We start from the raw sequence: 19518 nt of genomic DNA on the forward strand, positions 1-19518 counted from the left end.
TTTGAGAGTTTATGTATGGAAAAAATTTAAAACAATAAAAAATGTAAGTAAAGAAAAACTATAACACAACACAAATGAACAAAAAAATTCTGTTATCCAAGTTTTGGAAATTCCACTAGTTCAACCTTAATAGCTTGGAATTATATAAGAAAGAGATTTCTTCTACTCATGTTTTAAAAATGGATATGCATGCTTGAAACATGTAAATAATTCAAATGACCTGTGGATCCAAACCATTTAAAGAGAATAACATATGCTCATTAAATTCTCAAGTGAATGTGCGGTGTGATATTTACCCGATTCAAACAAGCCAATATTTTGCCCATTTACAAAAAGCTGACCTATAAATCATAGATGAATGTAATGTAAGTTATCATGCATAACAAAAAAATGCATTATTTTGGGAAATACCACAAGTTCAACCCTAATCACTTGGAATTTTATAAGAAAGAGATTTCTTCTACATATGTTTTAAAAATGGATATGCATGCTTGAAACATGTTAAAGATGCAAATGACCTATGGATCCAAACCATTTAATGATAATAAAAAACGCTCATTAAATTCTCAAGTGAACGCACGGTGGGATATTTACTCGAGTCAAACTAGCCATTATTTTGTTCATTTACAAAAAGCTGACCTAACAACCATAGATGATTGTAAAGTATTTATCATGCGTAACTGGCTATATTTTTGTAAGAACTGACTTATGGATATGGAGTCAACACTCAGTTAAAAATCCCAAGCCTCCCCCTTTTCCCGACGATTGCGAAACCTGATAAATAAAAACTAAAAAGAGCTTACAATCCCAAAAAATTACAGACACTCTTTTGAATTATCTCTCTCTACCTTTGTGCATTGTGTATTTCCACTTTAGATGTACACTTTTTTCTTAATTCAAAACTTTGAGTTTTCGCTCACCCTTCATCCTGTAAAGAAAAAAGGCAAATAGATCACCAAAAAATGATAATTTTAAAGTTTATATATGGAGAAAATTTAAAACAATAACAAATGTAAGTAAAGAAAATTTATTCACACACCACAAATGAACACAAAAGTTTTGTTATCCAAGTTTGGGAAATTCCACTAGTTGAACCCTAATAGCTTGGAATTTTATAAGAAAGAGATTTCTTCTACACATGTTTGAAAAAAGGATATGCATGCTTGAAACATGTTAAAGATTCAATTAACCTATGAATCCAAACCTTTTAAAGTGAATAACAAACGCTGATTAAATTCTCAAGTAAACGTGCTGTGGGATATTTTCTTGAGTCAAACAAGCCATTATTTTGCCCATTTACAAAAAGTTGACCTAACAATCATAGATGTTGTAAAGTGATTTATCATGCGTAACAGGCTATAATTTATTAAGAAATTACTTTTGAATTGGGAGTCAACACTCACTTAAAAATCCCCCGCCTCTCTATTTTCCCGAGGATTGCAAAAACTGATATATAAAAAATTAAAAAGAGCTTACAATCCCTAAATATTATAAACACTCTTTGGAATTATCTATCTCAACATTTCTGCATTGTGCGTTTCCATTTTAGATGTACATTGTTTTCTTAAATCAGAACTTTGGGTTTTCTATCTCCCTTCTTTCTGTAAACAAAAAAAAGGCAAACAGATCACAATAAAATAAAAGTTTTAGAGTTTATGTGTGGAAAAAAACTTAAAACAATACAAATGTAAGTAAAGAAAATTTATTCACGCCCCACAAATGAACACAAAAGTTTTGTTATCCAAGTTTGGGAAATTCCACTAGTTCAACCCTTATTGCTTGGAATTTTATTAGAAAGATATTTCTTCTTTACATGTTTTATAAAAGGATATGCATTCTTGAAACATGTTAAAGATTCAACTGGCCTACGGATCCAAACCTTTTAAAGAGAATAACAAACGCTCATTAAATTCTCCAGTGAACGTGCGGTAAGATATTTACCCGAGTGAAACAAGCCATTATTTTGCCCATTTACAAAAGGCTGGCCTAACAATCATAGATGATTGTAAAGTAATTTATCAAACGTAACAAGTTATATGTTTTTAAGAAATGACTAATGGATTTGGAGTCAAAACTCAGATAAAAACCCACCTCCTCCCTTTTTTCCCGACGATTGTAAAACCTGATATATAAAAACTAAAAAGTGATTACAATCCTGAAAAATGATAGACACTCTTTTGAATTATCTCTCTCTACATTTGTGCATTGTGTATTTCCATTTTAGATGTACATTTTTTTCAAAAATAAAAACTTTGAGTTTTCACTCTTCCTTCATCCTGTAAATAAAAAAGGCAAAAATAGATCACACAAAAAAGAAAATTTTAGAGTTTAGTTATGGAAAAAATTTAAAACATCAACAAATTTAAGCAAAGAAAATTAATTCACACACCAAAAATGAACACAACATTTTTGTTATCCAAGTTTGGGAAATTCCACTAGTTCAACCCTAATAGCTTGGAATTTTATAAGAAAGAGATTTCTTCTACACATGTTTGAAAAATGGATATGCATGCTTGAAACATGTTAAAGATGCAAACCTTTTAAAGAGAATAACAAACGCTCATTAAATTCTCATGTGAACGTGCGATGGGATATTTACCCGAGTCAAACAAGCCATTATTTCTCCCTTTTACAAACAGCTGACCTTATAATCATAGATGATTGTAAAGTGATTTACCATGCATAACGGGCTATATTTTATTAAGAAATTACTTATAGATTTGGAGTCAACACTCAGTTAAAAATTCCCCGCCACCCGCTTTTCCCAATGATCGCAAAAACTAATGTATAAAAACTAAAAAGAGCTTTCAATCCCAAAAAGTTACGGACACTCTTTGGAATTATCTCTCTCTACATTTCTGCATTGTGCATTTCCTCTTTAGATGTACATTTTTTTCTTAAAACAGAACTTCGACTTTTTGCATTCCCTTCTTCCCGTAAACTAAAAAGGCAAATAGATCACAACAAAATGAAAAATTTAAAGTTTATGTATGGAAAAAATTTAAAACAATAAAAAATGTAAGTAAAGAAAATATATTTACACACCGCAAATGAACACAAAAGTTTTGTTATCCAAGTTTTGGAAATTCCACTATTTCACCCCTAATAGCTTGGACTTTTATAAGAAAGAGATTTTCTTCTACAGCTGTTTTGAAAATGGATATGGATGTTTGAAACATGTGAAAGATGGAAATGGCCTATGGATCCAAACCTTTTAAAGAGAGTAACAAACGCTTAATAAATTCTCAAGAGAACGTGCGGAGGGATATTTACCCGAGTAAAACAAGCCATTATTTTATGCATTTACAAAAAGCTGATGTAACAATCATAGATGATTGTAAAGTGATTTATCATGCGTAACGGGCTATAATTTTTTAAGAAATGACTTATGGATTGGGAGTGAACACTCAGTTAAAAATCCTCTGCTTCCCCTTTTCCCGACGATTGCAAAACCTTATATATAAAACCTAAAAAGAGCTTAAAATCCCTAAAAATTACAAACACTCTTTTGAATTACCTCTCTCTACATTTTTGCATTGTGCTTTTCCATTTTAGATGAACACTTTTTCCTTTAATCAAAACTTTGAGTTTTTGTTCTCCCTTCATCCCGTAAAATAAAAAGGCAAATAGATCACAACAAAATGAAAAATTTAGAGTTTGTGTATGGAAAAAATTTAAAACAATAACAAATTTATGTAAAGAAAATTTATTCACACACCACAAAAGAACACAAGTTTTGTTGTCCAAGTTTGGGAAATTCCACTAGTTCAACCCTAACAGCTTGGAATTTTATAAGAAAGAGATTTCTTCCTCACATGCTTTAAAAATGGATATGCATGTTTGAAACATGTTAAAGATGCAAATCAGCTATGGATCCAAACCTTTTAAAGAGAATAACAAATGCTCATTAAATTCTCAAGTGAACGTGCGGTGGGATATGTAAACTGAGTCAAACAAGCCATTACTTTGCCCATTTACAAAGAGCTGACCTAACAATCATAAATGATTGTAAAGTGATTTATCATGCGTAATGGGCTATATTACCCTAAGAAATGACATATGGATTGGGAGTCAACACTCAGTTAAAAATCCCCAGCCTCCCCCTTTTCCCAACGAACGCGAAACCATATATATAAAAACTAAAAAGAGCTTACAATCCCTAAAAAATACAGACACTATTTTTAATTATCTCTCTCTACATTTGTGCATTGTGTATTTACATTTTAGATGTACACTTTTTTATAAAATCAAAACTTTGAGTTTTCACTCTCCCTCCATCCCCTAAAAAATAAAGGCAAATAGATCACAACAAAATCAAAATCTTAGAGTTTATGTATGGAAAAAACTTAAAAATATCAAAATGTAAGTAAAGAAAATTTCTTCACACACCACAAATGTACACAACAGTTTTGTTATCCAAGTTTGGGAAATTCCACTAGTTCAACCCTAAAAGGTTGGAATTTTATAAGAAAGAGATTTCTTATACATATGATTTAAAAATGGATATGCATGCTTTAAACTTGATAAAGATGCAAATGACCTATGGATCAAAACCTTTTAAAGAGAATAAAAAATGCTAATTAAATTCTCAAGTTAACGTGTGGGGGGATATTTACCCGAGTCAAACAAGCCATTACTTTGCCTATTTACAAAAGGTTGACCTAAAAATCATAGATGATTGTAAAGTTATTTATTATGCATAACGGGCTATATTTTTGTAAGAAATGACTTATAGATTATGAGTCAAAACTCAGTTAAAAATCCCCCGCCTCCCCTTTTCTCGACGATTGCAAAACTTGATACATTAAAATAAAAAGAGCTAACAATTCCTAAAAATTAGAGACACTCTTTGGAATTATCTCTCTCTAAATTTTTGCATTGTGCATTTCCATTTTAGATGTAAATTTTTTTCATAAATCAAAACTTCGAGTTTTCGCTCTCCCTTCATCCCGTAAAAAAAAGGCAAATAGTTCAGAAGAAAATGAAGAATTTAGAGTCTATGTATGGAACAAATTTAAAATAAAACAAATGCAAGTAAAGAAAATTTATTAACAAACCACAAATGAACCCAAAAGTTTTGTTGTCCAAGTTTTTGAAATTCCACTAGTTCAACCCTAACAGCTTGGAATTTTAAAAGAAAGAGATTTCTTCTACACATGTTTTAAAAATGGATATGCATGCTTGACACGTGTTAAAGATGCAAATGACCTATGGATTCAAACAATTTAAAGATAATAACAAACACTCATTAAATTCTCAAATGAACGTGCGGTGGGATATTTACCGATGTCAAACAAGCCAATATTTTGCCCATTTACAAAAACCTGACCTAAAAATCAAAGATGATTGTAATGTGAGTAATCATGTGTAACAGGGTATATTTTTTTGAGAGATGACTTATGGATTGGGAGTCAACACTCAGTTAAAAATCCTCCGCCTCCTCCTTTCCCCATGATTGCTAAACCTGATATTTAAAAACTAAAAAGAGCTTACAATTACTAAAAATTATGGACAATCTTTGGAATTAGCTCTGTATGGAAAAAATTTAACCATAAAAAAATGTAAGTAAAGAAAATTTATTAACACACCACAAATGTACCCAAAAGTTTTGTTATCCAAGTTTGGGAGATTCCACTAGTTCAACCCTACTAGCTATGAATTTTATAAGAAAGAGATTTGTTCTACACGTGTTTTAAAAATACATATGCATGCTTGAAACATGTTAAAGATGCAAATGACCTATGGATCCAAACCTTTTAAAGAGAATAACAAATGCTCATTAAATTCTCAAGTGAACGTGTGGTGGGATATTTACCCGAGTCAAACAAGCCATTATTTTTCCCATTTACAAAATCTGAATTACCAATCATAAATGATTGTAAAGTGATTTTTCATGCGCAAAGGGCTATAATTTTTTAAGAAATGGCTTATGGGTTGGGAGTGAACACTCAGTTAAAAATCCCCCGCCTCCCCCTTTTCCTGACGATTACAAAACCTAATATATAAAAACTAAAAAAAGCTTACAAATTCAAAAGATTACTGACACACTTTGGAATTATCTCTCTCTACATTTTTTCATTATGCGTTTGCATTTTAGATATACACTTTTTTCTTAAATAAAAACATTGAGCTTTCGCTCTCCTTTCATCCTGTAAACAAAAAAGGCAAATAGATCACAACAAAATGAAAATTTTAAAGTTTATCTATGGAAAAAATTTAAAACAATAACAAATGTAAGTAAAGAAAATTTATTCACACAACAAAAATGAACACAAAAGTTTTCTTATCCAAGTTTTGGAAATTCCACTAGTTCAACCGTAATAGCTTTGAATTTTATAAGAAACATATTTCTTCTACACCTGTTTTAAAAATGGATATGCATGCTTGAAACTTGTTAAAGATGCAAATGACCATTGGATCCAAATATTTTAAAGCAAACGCTCATTAAATTCTCCAGTGAATGTGCGGTGGGATATTTACCCGAGTCAAACAAAACATTATTTTGCCCATTTAGAAAAAGCTGGCTTAATAATCATAGAAGATTGTAAAGTAGTTTCTCATGCGTAACGGGATTTATTTTTGTAAGAAATGACTTATGGATTGGGTGTCAACACCCAGTTAAAAATCCCCCGCCTCCCCCTTTTCCCGACGATTGCAAGACCTAATATATAAAAACTAAAAGGAGTTCACAATCCCTAAAAATTACAGCCACTCTTTGGAATTATCTCTCTCTACATTTGTGCTTTGTGCATTTCTATTTTAGATGTACTCTTTTTTCTTAAATAAAAACTTTGAGTTTTTGCTCTCCCTTCATCCCTTCAAGAAAAAAGGCAAATAGATCACATCAAAATGAAAATTGAAGAGTTTATGTATGGAAAAAATTTAAAACAATAACAAATGTAAGTAAAGAAAATTTATTCACACACCACAAATGAACACAAAAGTTTTGTTATCAAAGTTTTGGAAATTGCACTAGTTGAACCCTAATAGCTTCAAATTTTATAAGAAAGAGATTTCTTCTACACATGTTTAAAAAATGGATATGCATGCTTGAGACATGTTAAAGATGGAAATAACCTATGCATCCAAACATTTTAAAGAGAATAATAAACTCTCATTATATTCTCAAGTGAACGTGCGGTGGGATATTTACCCAAGTCAAACAAGCCATTATTTTGCCCATTTACAAAAAAACTTACTAAAGTATCATAGATGCTTCCAAATTGATTAATCATGTTTAACGAGCTATATTTTTGAAAGAAATAACTTATGGAATGGGAGTCAATACTCAGTAAAAAATCCCCAGCCTCCCCCTTTTCCCGACGATTTCAAAACCTAATATATAAAAACTAAAAAGAGTTTACAATCCCTAAAAATTATAGACACTCTTTGGAATTATCTCTCTCTGCATTTGTGCATTGTGCATTTCCATTTTAGATGTACAATTTTTTCTTAAATCAAAACTTTGGGTTTTCTCTCTCCCTTCATCTTGTAAACAAAAAAGGCAAATAGATTACAACACAATGAAAATTTTAGAGTTTATGTATGGAAAAAATTTAAAACAATAACAAATGTAAGTAAGGAAAATTTATTCACACACCAAAAATGAACACAAAAGTTTTGTTATCAAAGTTTGGGAAATTTCATTAGTTCAACCCTAATAGCTTGGAATTTTATAAAAAAGAGATTTCTTCTACACATTTTTTAAAAATGGATATGCATGCTTGAAACATGTTAAAGACGCAAATGACCTATGTATCCAAACCTTTTAAACAGAATAACAAACGCTCATTATATTCTCATGTGAACATGCGGTGGGATATTTACCCAAGTCAAACAAGCCACTATTTTGCCCATTTACAAAAATCTGAATTACCAATAATAAATGATTGTGAAGTGATTTATCATGCGTAAAGGGCTATATTTTTGTAAGAAATGACTTATGGATTGGGAGTCAACACTTAGTTAAAAATTCCCCACCTCCCCCTTTTTTCGAAGATTGCAAAACATAATATATAAAAACTAAAAAGAGTTAACAATCTCTAAAAATTACTGACACTCTTTGGAATTTTCTCTCTCTACATTTTTCTATTAGGCATTTCTATTTTAGTTGTGCACTTTTTTTCTTAAATAAAAACTTTGAGATTTCGCTCTCCCTTCATCCCGTAAGCAAAAAAGGCAAATTGATCACAACAAAATAAAAATTTTAGAGTTTAAGTATGGAAAATATTTAAAACAATTAAAAATTTTAGTAAAGAAAATTTATTCACACACCACAACTAAACACAAAAGTTTTGTTATCCAAGTTTGGGAAATTCCACTAATTCAAACCTAATAGCTTGGAAGTTTTTAAAAAAGAGATTACTTCTACATATGTTTTAAAATGGGATATGCAGGCTTGAAACATGTTAAAGATGCAAATCACCTTTGGATTCAAACCTTTTAAAGAAAACACTCATTAAACTCTCAAGTGAATATGCGGTGGGATATTTACCCGAGTCAAACAAGCCATTATTTTGCCCATTTGAAAAAAGTTGGCCTAATAATCATAGATGATTGTAAAGTGGTTTATCATGTGTAACGGGCTATATTTTTGTAACAAATGACTTATGGATTAGGTGTCAACACTCAGTTAGAAATCTCCCACCTCCCCCTTTTCCCAACGATTGCAAAACCTTATATATAAAAACTAAAAAGAGTTTAAAATCCCTAAAAATTACAGTCACTCTTGGCAATTATCTCTCTCTACATTTGTGCATTGTGCATTTCCATTTTAGATGTACACTTTTTTCTTAAATCAAAAGTTTCAGTTTTCTCTCTTCCTTCATCCCATAAACAAAAAAGGCAAATAGATTACAACAAAATAAAAATTTAAGAGTTTATGCATGGAAAAAATTTAAATCAATAACAAATGTAAGTAAAGAAAATTTTTTCACACACCACAAATGAACACAAAAGTTTTGTTAACAAAGTTTGGGAAATTCCACTACTTCAACCCTAATAGCTTGGAGTTTTATAAGAAAGAGACTTCTCTACACATGTTTTAAAAGTGGGTATGCATGCTTGAAACATGTTAAAGATGGAAATAACCTATGCATCCAAACCTTTTAAAGAGAATAACAAATGCTCATTAACTTCTCAAGTCAACATGCGGTGGGATATTTACCCGAGTCATTAACTTCTCAAGTGAACATGCAGTGGGATATTTACCCCATTTACAATAAGCTGATGTAACAACCATAGATGCTTGAAAATTTATTTATCTTGCGTAATGGGCTATAGTTTTGTAAGAAATAACTTATGGATTGGGAGTCAACACTCAGTTAAAAATTCCCTGCCTCCCCCTTTTTCTGACGAATGCAAAACCTAATATATAAAAACTAAAAAGATTTTACAATCCCAAAAAGCTGCAGACACTCTTTGCAATTATCTCTCTCTAAATTTGTGCATTGAGCATTTCAATTTTAGATTTAAAATTTTTTCTGAAATAAAAAATTTTAGTTTTTGCACTCCCTTCATCCCATAAACAAAAAAGGCAACAAGATATGGAAAAAAATTTAAACAATAAAAAATGTAAGGAAAGAAATTTTTTTCACACACCACAAATGAACACAAAAGTTTTGTTATCCAAGTTTGGGAAATTGCACTAGTTCAACCCTAGTAGCATGTAATTTTATAAGAAAGAGATATCTTCTACACATGTTTTAAAAATGGATATACATGCTTGAAATATGTTAAAGATGGAAGTAACCTACGGATCCAAACCTGTTAAAGAGAATAACAAATGCTCATTAAATTCTCAAGTGAAAGTGTGATGAGTCAAACAAGCCATTATTTTTCCCATTTACAAAAATTTGGCCTAACAATCATAGATGCTTGCAAATTGATTTATCGTGCGTAACGGGCAATATTTTTGTAAGAAATAACTTATGGATTGGGAGTCAACATTCAGTTAAAAATCCCCCACCTCCCCCTTTTCCCGACGATTGCAAAACCTAATATATAAAAAGTAAAAAGTGTTTACAATCCTTAAAAAATTATAGACAATCTTTTGAAAAATCTCTCTCTACATTTGTGCATTGTGCATTTCCATTTTAGTTGTACACTTTTTTCTTAAATCAAGACTTTGAATTTTCGCTCTCCCTTCATCTTGTAGACAAAAAAGGCAAATAGATCACAAAAATTTGAAAATTTTAGGGTTTATGTAATCAAAAAATTTAAAATAATAAAAAATGTATTTATAGAAAATTTATTCACACATCACAAATGAACACAAAAGTTTTGTTATCCAAGTTTGGGAAATTCCACTAGTTCAACCCTAATTGCTTGGAATTTTATAAGAACGAAATTTCTTCTACACGTCTTAAAATGGATATGCATGCTTCAAAAATGTTAAAGATGCAAATGACCTATGGATCCAAATCTTTTAAAGAGAATAACAATCGCTCATTAAATTCTCAAGTGAACATGCGGTGGGATATTTACCCTAGTTAAACAAGTCATTATTTTGCCCATTTACAAAATGATGACCTAACAATCATAACAATTGTAAAGTGATTGATCATACGTAATGAGCTATATTTTTTTTAAAAATGACTTATGGATTGGGAGTCAAAACTCAGTTAAAAATCTCCCACCTCCCCCTTTTCCCTGCGCTTGCAAAACCTAATATATAGAAACAAAAAAGATTTTGAAAATTCTAAAAATTACAGACACTCTTTGGAAATATCTCTCACTACATTTGTGCATTTTGCACTTCCATTTTAGATGTACACTTTTTTCTTAAATCAAAACTTTTATTTTTCAGTGTCCCTTTTTTCTGTAAACAAAAAAGGCAAGTAGATCACAACAAAATGAAAATTTTAGAGTTTATGTATGGAAAAAATTTAAAACAATAAAAAATGTTTTTAAAGAAAATTTATTCACTACAAATGAACACAAAAGTTTTGTAATCCAAGTTTGGGAAATTCCACTAGTTCAACCCTAATTGGTTGGAATTTTATAAGAAAGAGATTTCTTCTACACATGTTTTAAAAATGGATATGCATGCTTGAAACGTGTTAAAGATGCAAATGACCTATGGTTCCAACCTTTTTAAAGCAATCGCTCAATAAATTCTCAAGTGAACGTGCGGTGGGATATTTTCCCGAGTTAAACAAGCCATTATTTTGCCCATTTACAAAATCTGGCCGAATAATCACAGATGATTGTAAAGTGACTTATCATGCGTAAAGGGCTATATTTTTTTAAGAAATGACTTATGGATTGAGTGTCAACACTCAGTTAGAAATCCCCTGAATCCCTCTTCTCCCGACGATTGCAAAACCTAATATATAAAAACTAAAAAGAGTTTACTATCCCTGAAAATTGCGGACACTCTTTCGAATTATCTCTCTCTACATTTTTGCATTGTGCATTTCCATTTTAGATGTACACTTTTTTCTTAAAAAAAAAATTTGACTTTTTGCACTCCATTCATCCCGTAAACAAAAATAGCAAATAGATCACAACAAAATGAAATTTTTAGAGTTTATGTATGGAAAAAAATTTAAAACAATAACAAATGTTAGTAAAGAAATTTATTCACACACCACAAATGAACACAAAAGTTTTGTTATCCAAGTTTGGGAAATTCCACTAGTTCAACCCTAATAGCTTGGAATTTTTTAAGAAAGAGATTTCTTCTACATCTGTTTTAAAAATGGATATGCATGTTTGAAACATGTTAAAGATTCAAATGACCTATGGATCCAAACCATTTAAAGAGAATAACAAACACTCATTAAATTCTCAAGTGAACGTGCAGAGAGATATTTACCCCTATCAAACAAGCCATTATTTGACCCATTGACAAAAAGTTGACCTAAAAATCATAGATGATTGTAAAGTGATTTATCATGTGTAACGGGCTATATTTTTGTAAGAAATGATATATGGATTGGGAGTCAACACTCAGTTAAAAATTCCCCGCCACCCCTTTTCCCGACGATTGCGAAACCTGATAATTAAAAAATAAAAAGAGCTTACAATCCCTAAAAATTACCGACACTCTTTTTAATTATCTCTCTCCACATTTGTGCATTGTGTATTTCCATTTACAATGTACACTTTTTTATTAAATCAAAACTTTGAGTTTCCACTCACCCTGCATCCTGTAAACAATACAGGCAAATAGATCACATCTAAATCAAAATCTTAGAGTTTATGTATGGAATTTTTGTTTAACAATTACAAATATAAGTAAAGAAAATTTCATCACACACCACAAATGAACACAACAGTTTTGCTATCCAAGTTTGAGAAATTCCACTAGTTCAACCCTAATAGGTTGGAATTTTATAAGAAAGAGATTTCTTCTACATATGAGTTAAAAATGGATATGGATGCTTGAAACATGTTAAAGATGCAAATTACCTACGGATCCAAACCTTTTAAAGAGAATGACAAACGCTAATTAAATTCTCAAGTGAACATGCAGAGGAATATTTACCCTAGTCAAACAAGCCATTATTTTGCCCATTTACAAAAAGTTGACCTAACAATCATAGATGATTGTAAAGTGTTTTATCATGCGTAACGGGCTATATTTTTTTAAGAAATGACTTATGGATTGAGAGTCAAAACTTAGTTAAAAATCCCCCGCCTCCCCCTTTTCCCCACGATTGCAAAACTTGATATATTAAAACTGAGAAGAGCTAACAATCCCTAAAAATTAGAAACACTATTTGTAATTATCTCTCTCTACATTTTTGCATTATGCATTTCCATTTTAGATGTACACTTTTTTCTTAAATCAAAACTTTTAGATTTCACGCTCCCTTCATCCTGTAAAGAAAAAAGGCAAAAAGATCACAACAAAATGAAAATTTTAGAGTTTATGTATGGAAAAAATTTAAAACAATAACAAATGTAAGTACAGAAATTTTTTTCTCACACTACAAATGAACCCAAAAGTTTTGTTATCCAAGTTTGGGAAATTCCAAGTTCAACCCTAATAGCTTGGAATTTTATAAGAAAGAGATTTCTTCTACACATGTTTAAAAAGTGGGTATGCATGCTTGAAACATGTTAAAGATGGAAATAACCTATGGATCCAAATCTTTTAAAGAGAATAAAAAACGCTCATTAAATTCTCAAGTGAACGTGTGGTGGGATATTTACCCGAGTCAAACAAGCCATTATTTTGCCCATTTACAAAAAGCTGATCTAACAACCATAGATGCTTGCAAATTTATTTATCATGTGTAATGGGCTATATTTTTGTAAGAAATAACTTATGGATTGGGAGTCAACACTCAGTTAAAAATCCCCCGCCTCCCCCTTCTTTTGACGATTGCAAAACCTCATATATAAAAAACAAAAAAGAGTTTACAATCCAAAAAAAATTACAGACACTCTTTGGAATTATCCCTCTCTACAATTTTGCATTGTGCAATTCAATTTTAGATGTACACTTTTTTCTTAAATCAAAACTTTTAGTTTTCACTCGTCCTTCATCCCGTAAACAAAAAAGGCAAAAAGATCACAACAAAAAGAAAATTTTAGAGTTTATATATGGAAAAAATTTAAAACAATCACAAATGTAAGGAAAGAAAATTTATTCACACACCACAAATGAACACAAAAATTTTGCTATCAAAGTTTGGGAAATTCCATTAGTTCAACCCTAATAGCTTGGAATTTTATAAGAAAGAGATTTCTTCTACACATGTTTTAAAAACGGATATGCATGCTTGAAACATGTTAAAGATGCAAATGACCTATGGATCCAAACCTTTTAAAGAAAATAACAAATGCTCATTATATTCTCTTGTGAACATGCGGTGGGTTATTTACCCGAGTCAAACAAGCCATTATTTTGCCCATTTACAAAAAGTTGGCCTACCAACCATAGATGCTTGCAAATTGATTTATCATGCGTAACGGGCTATATTTTTGCAAGAAATGACTTATGGATTGGGAGTCAACACTTAGTTAAAAATCCCCTGCCTCCCCCTTTTCCCGACGATTTCAAAACCTAATATATAAAAACTAAAATGAGTTTACAATCCGTAAAAATTACATGCACTCTTTGGAATTATCTCTCTCCACATTTGTGCATTGTGCATTTCCATTTTAGATGTAAATTTTTTTCTTAAAGAAAAACTTTGAGTTTTCGCTCTCCCTTCAACCCGTAAACAAAAATGGCAAATAGATCACAACTAAATAAAAAATTTAGAGTTTATGTATGGCAAAAATTTAAAACAATAAAAAATGTAAGTAAAGAAAATTAATTCACACACCACAAATGAATACAAAAGTATTGTTATCTATGTTTGGGAAATTCCACTAGTTCAACCCTAATATCTTGGAATTTTATAAGGAAGAGGTTTCTTCTACACATGTTTTAAAAATGGATATGCATGCTTGAAACATGTTAAAGATCGAAATGACCTATGGATCCAAACCATTTAAAGCAAATTCTCATTAAATTCTCAAGTGAACGTGCAGTGGGATATTTCCCCAAGTAAAACAAGCCATTATTTTGCCCATTTACAAAAAGCTGACATAACAACCATAGATGATTGTAAAGTGATTTATTATGTGTAACGGGCTATATTTTTGTAAGAAATGAATTATGGATAAGGTGTCAACACCCAGTTAAAAACCCCCTGCCTCCCCCTTTTCCCGACGATTGCAAAACATAATATATAAAAACTAAAAAGAGTTAACAATCTCTAAATGTTCCTGACACTATTTGGAATTATCTCTCTCTACATTTGTGCATTATGCATTTCTATTTTAGTTGTACACTTTTTTCTTAAATAACAACTTTGAGTTTTCGCTCTCCCTTCATCCCGTAAACAAAAATGGCAAATCGATCACAACAAAATAAAAATTTTAGAGTTTATGAATGGAAAATATTTAAAACAATTACAAATTTAAGTAAATAAAATTTATTCACACACCACAACTGAACACAAAAGTTTTGTTATCCAAGTTTGGGATATTCCACTAATTCAACCCTAATAGCTTGGAATTTTATAAGAAAGAGATTTCTTCTACACATTTTTTAAAAATGGATATGCATGCTTAAAACAAGTTAAAGATGCAAATGACTTTTGGATCCCAACCTTTTAAAGCAAACGCTCATTAAATTCTCAAGTGAACGTGCGGTGGGATATTTACCTGAGTCAAAAAAGCTAATATTTTACGCTTTTAAAAAAAGCTGGCCTAATAATCATAGATGATTGTAAAGTGATTTATCAAGTGTAACGGGCAAAAGTTTTGTAAGAAATGACTTATGGATTGGGAGTCAACACTCAATTAAAAATCCTTTACCTCCCCTTTTTCTCGACGATTACAAAACCTAATATATAAAAACTAAAAACTGTTTAAAATCCAAAAAAAATGAAGACACTCTTTGGAATTATCTCTCTTTAATTTTGTGCATTGTGCATTTCCATTTTAGATGTACACTTTTTTCTTAAATTAAACTTTTGAGTTTTTGCTCTCCCTTCATCTCGTAAACAAAAAAGGCAAATAGATCACAACAAAATGAAAAGCTTAGAGTTTATGTATTGAAAATTTTTTAAAAAAAACAACTGTAAGTAAATAAAATTTATTCACACACCACAAATGAACACAAAAGTTTTGTTATCAAAGTTTGGGAAATTTCACTAGTTCAACCCCAATTGTTTGAAATTTTATAAGGAAGAGATTTCTTCTACACATGTTTTAAAAATGGATATGCATGCTTGAACATGTTAAAGATGCAAATGAATTATGGATCCAAACCTTTTAAAGAGAATAACAAACACACATTAAATTCTAAAATGAACGTGTCATGGGATATTTACCCGAGTCAAATAAGCCATTATTTTGCCCATTTACAAAATGCTGACATAACAATTATTGATGATTGTAAAGTGATTTATCATGCGTAACGGGCTATATTTTTGTAAGAAATAACTTATGGATTGGGAGTCAACACTTAGTTAAAAATCCCCCACCTCCCCATTTCTCGATTATTGCAAAACCTAATATATAAAATCTAAAATGAGTTTACAATCTCTAAAAACTACAGACACTCTTTGGAATTATCTCTCTCTGAATTTGTATATTATGCATTTCCATTTTAGATGTACACTTTTTTCTTAAATAAAAACTTTGAGTTTTCACTCTCCCTTCATCCCGTAGACAAAAAAGGAAAATAAATGAAAAGAAAATGAAAAGTTTATATTTTATGTATGGAAAAAAATTAAAACAATGCCAAATGTAAGTAAAGAAAATTTATTCTCACACTACAAATGAACACAAAAGTTTTGTTATCCAAGTTTGGGAAATTCCGCTCAACCCAAATAGCTTGGAATTTCATAAGAAAGAGATTTCTTCTACACATGTTTAAAAAATGGATATGCATTATTGAAACATGTTAAAGAGGCAAATGACCTGTGGATCAAAACCTTTTAAAGAAAAAACTCATTAAATTCTCAAGTGAACGTGCGGTAGGATATTTACCAGAGTCCAACAAGACATTATTTTGCCCATTTACAAAAAGCTGACCTTACAATCATAGATGATTATAATGTGATTTATCATGAACGGGCAACAGTTTTGTAGGAAATGACTTATGGATTGGGAGTCAACACTCATTTAAAAATTTCCCGCCTCCCACTTTTCCCGACGATTGCAATATCTAATATATAAAAACTAAAAAGATTTTACAATCCTTAAAAATTATAGACACTCTTTGTAATTATCTCTCTCTAAATTTGTGCATTGTGCATTTCCATTTTAGATGTACACTTTTTTCTAAAATCAAACCTTTGAGTTTTCGCTCTCTTCATCCTGTAAACAAAAAAGGCAAATAGATGACAAAAAAATAAAAATTTTAAAGTTTACGTATAGAAAAATATTAAAACAATAACTAATGTAAGTAAAGAAAATTTATTCACACACCACAAATGAACAAAAAAAATTTGTTATCCAAGTTTGGGAAATTCCACTAGTTCAACCCATATAGCTTGGAATTTTATAAGAAAGAGATTTCTTCTACACATGTTTTAAAAATGGATATGCATGCTTGAAACATGTTAAAGATGCAAAACACGTATGGATCCATACCTTTTAAAGAAAACACTCATTAAATTCTAAAGTGAACGTGCGGTAGGATATTTACCCCAGTCAAACAAGCGATTATTTTGCCCATTTACAAAATCCTGACCTATCAATCATCGATGATTTTAAAGTGATTTATCAAAAGTAACGGGCAAAAGTTTTGTAAGAAATGACTTATGGATTGGGAGTCAACACTGAATTAAAAATCCCCCGCCTCCCCCTTTTCCCAATGATTGCAAAACCTAATATATAAAAACTAAAAAGAGTTTAAAATCCCAAAAAATTATAGTCACTCCTTCGAATTATATCTCTTTAATTTTGGACATTGTGCATTTACTTTTTTCTTAAATTAAACTTTTGAGTTTTTGCTCTCCCTTCATCTTATAAACAAAAAAGGCAGATAGATCACAACAAAATGAAAATTTTGGATATGTATGGAAAAAATTTAAAAATATAACAAATGTAAGTAAAGAAAATTTATTCACACACCACACATGAACACATAAGTTTTGTTATCCAAGTTTTAGATATTCCACTAGTTCCACCCTAATAGCTTGGAATTTTATAAGGAAGAGATTTCTTCTACACATGTTTTAAAAATGGATATGCATGCTTGAAACATGTTTAAGAAGCAAATGACCTATGGATCCAAACCATTTAAAGAAAACACTCATTAAATTCTCAAGTGAACGTGCGGTGAGATATTAACCCGAGTCTAACAAGCCATTATTTTGCCCATTTATAAAAAGCATACCCAACAATCATAGATGATTTCAAAGTGATTCATCATGCGTAACGGGCTATATTTTTGTAAGAAATGACTAATGGATTGGGTGTCAACACTCATATAAAAATCCCATGCCTCCCCCTTTTCCCGACAATTACAAAATCTAATATATAAAAACTAAAAAGAGTTTACAATCCCTAAAAATTACAGACACTTTTTGGAATTATCCTTCTCTAAATTTGTGCGTTGTGCATTTCCATTTTAGATTTACACTTTTTTCTTCTATCAAACCTTTGGGTTTTCGGTCTCCCTTCATCCCGTAAACAAAAAAGGCTAGTAGATGACAACAAAATGAAAATTTTAGAGTTTATGTATGGAAAAAATAAAAAAATAACTAATGTATGTAAATAAAATTTATTCACACACCACAAATGAACACAAAAGTTTTGTTATCCAAGTTTGGGAAATTCCACTAGTTCAACCCAAATAGCATGGAATTTTATAAGAAAAAGATTTCTTCTACACATGTTTTAAAAATGGATATGCATATTTGAATCATGTTAAAAATGCAAATGACCTATGGATCCATACCTTTTAAAGCAAACACTCATTAAATTCTCAAGTGAACGTGCGATAGGATATTTACCCCAGTCAAACAAGTGATTATTTTGCCCTTTTAAAAAAAGCTGACCTAACAATCATAGGTGATTGTAAAGTGATTTATCATGTGTAACGGGCTAAAATTTTGTAAGAAATAACTTATGGATTGGGAGTCAACACTTAGTTAAAAATCCCCCACGTCCCCCTTTTCCCGACGATTGCTAAACCTAATATATTAAAACTAAAAAGAGTTTACATTCCCAAGAAATTACAGACACTCTTTGGAATTATCTCTCTCTAAATTTTTCCATTGTGCATTTCCATTTTAGATGTACACCCTTCTTTTAAATCAAACTTTAGAGTTTTCGCTCTCCCTTCATTCCATAAGAAAAAATGGCAAATAGATCACAACAAAATTAAAATTTTGGAGTTTACATATGGAAAAAATTTAAAACAATAACAAATGTAAGTAAAGAAAATTTATTCATACACAACAAATGAACTCAAAAGTTTTGTTATCCAAGATTGGGAAATTCCTCTAGTTCAACCCTAATAGCTTGGAATTTTATAAGGAAGGGATTTCTTCTACACATGTTTTAAAAATGGATATGCATGCTTGAAACATGGTTAAGAAGAAAATGACCTATGAATCCAAACCATTTAAACCAAACACTCATTAAATTCTCAAGTGAACGTGCGGTGGGACATTAACACAAGTCAAACAAGCCATTATTTTGCCCACTAACCAAAAGTTGTGCTAACAGTCATAGATGATTGTAAAGTGATTTATCATGCGTAACGTGCTATATATTTGTACGAAATGAATTATGGATTGGGTGTGAACACTCAATTAAAAATTCCCTGCCTGCCCCTTTTCCCGACAATTGCAAAACCAAATATATAAAAACTAAAAAGAGTTTACAATCCCAAAAAATTACTGACACTCTTTGGAAATATCTCTCTCTACATTTGTGCATTGTGCATTTCCATTTCAGATGTACACTTTTTTCTTAAATCAAAACGTTGAGGTTTCGCTCTCCCTTCATCTCATAAATAAAAAAGGCAAATAGATCACAACAAAATGAAAATTT

This window comes from Aristolochia californica, unplaced genomic scaffold, assembly GCF_029961685.1.
Source record: "Aristolochia californica isolate CCGP_79_NKW_82.1479 unplaced genomic scaffold, dmAriCali1.0.hap1 SCAF_5, whole genome shotgun sequence".
NCBI classification, from domain to species: Eukaryota; Viridiplantae; Streptophyta; class Magnoliopsida; order Piperales; family Aristolochiaceae; genus Aristolochia; species Aristolochia californica.